General features: G+C 38.6%; 1 pseudogene; it reads right to left on the reverse strand.

The window, feature by feature from the left end:
* The window catches only part of LOC105514826, a 7,943-nt pseudogene extending 6,922 nt beyond the window's left edge, over nt 1-1,021 (reverse strand).
* Nucleotides 1,022-1,180: the final 159 nt, after the last annotated feature.

A 1,180-nucleotide genomic window follows, 5' to 3' on the forward strand; every position in this document is an offset into this window, starting at 1 on the left:
TATGAAGTCTAAGATGGCATGTAAGGTTTGTCTTCTGACTGAAGGTCTTGCCACACTCATTACACTTGTAAGGTTTCTCTCCAGTATGAAGTCTACGATGGCATCTAAGGGATGACTTCTCACTGAACGTCTTGCCACATTCATTACACTTGTAAGGTTTCTCTCCAGTATGAACTCTAAAATGGCATCTAAGGGATGACTTCTCACTGAACGTCTTGCCACATTCATTACACTTGTAAGGTTTCTGTCCAGTATGAAGTCTACGATGGCGTGTAAAAGATGATGTTTGACTGAAGGTCTTCCCACACTCATTACACTTGTAAGTTTTCTCACCAGTGTGACATCTACGATGACCTGCAAGATATCGCTTCTGATTAAAGATCTTGCCACATACATCACATTTATATTGTTTCTCTCTTGAATGGGTTATGTGATGGCTCCTTAAGAGTGAGCTATAATTAAACACTTTGCCACACTCATTATATTGGCAAGGTTTTTCTCTCATACGTACTTCCTGTATTTGTGTGGATAACGAAGAATGGAGGAAATTCTTCCTATACTTATTAGAAATATGGGTTTTGAGTCTACAAGAAATTCTTTGGGATGCTGAAGCTGAGGAAGCACCACTGACAGACTTGTCCACTTGGTTACTAATTTTCCCTTCGGTCGGAAATATGTGCAGTTCAGGCAGATGCGAATGAAAGCTTGATCCAAGCTGATCTTTAATAGGCTTGTTTCCAGCATGCCTTTGATCATGTCGATCTGTACTACCAGTCAACTCTTTGGTTTCTGCCATAGGTGCTTCATGGCCATTTCTTTCAACTTCTTGCCACTGAAACTCAAAGTGATGAATATCTTTTTTGATTTCTGGGAAGCAAAAATCTCCAATGGGATGACTTTTATGGGTTTCCAATGTCCCTGTGTGGAACCCTTCTCTAGTATTACTGTGCCCAGTTGATGAGAACTCCATCATGAATTTTAAAAAGCTATCTAAAAAACATAAAGACCAATAGGTTTCCAATTAAGTACAGATGGTAAATAATAGTTAATATTGAAGTGTGTAAATATTACACAAAAAGCAATATGTAAACTTCCCAAATGTGATCTTCAAAGTTTAGAAACACCCTGTCTCTACTAAAAATACAAAAATTAGCCAGGCATGGTGGTGGGTGCCTGTAAT

Source organism: Colobus angolensis, unplaced genomic scaffold, assembly GCF_000951035.1.
Source record: "Colobus angolensis palliatus isolate OR3802 unplaced genomic scaffold, Cang.pa_1.0 Scaffold25, whole genome shotgun sequence".
Classification (NCBI taxonomy): domain Eukaryota; kingdom Metazoa; phylum Chordata; class Mammalia; order Primates; family Cercopithecidae; genus Colobus; species Colobus angolensis.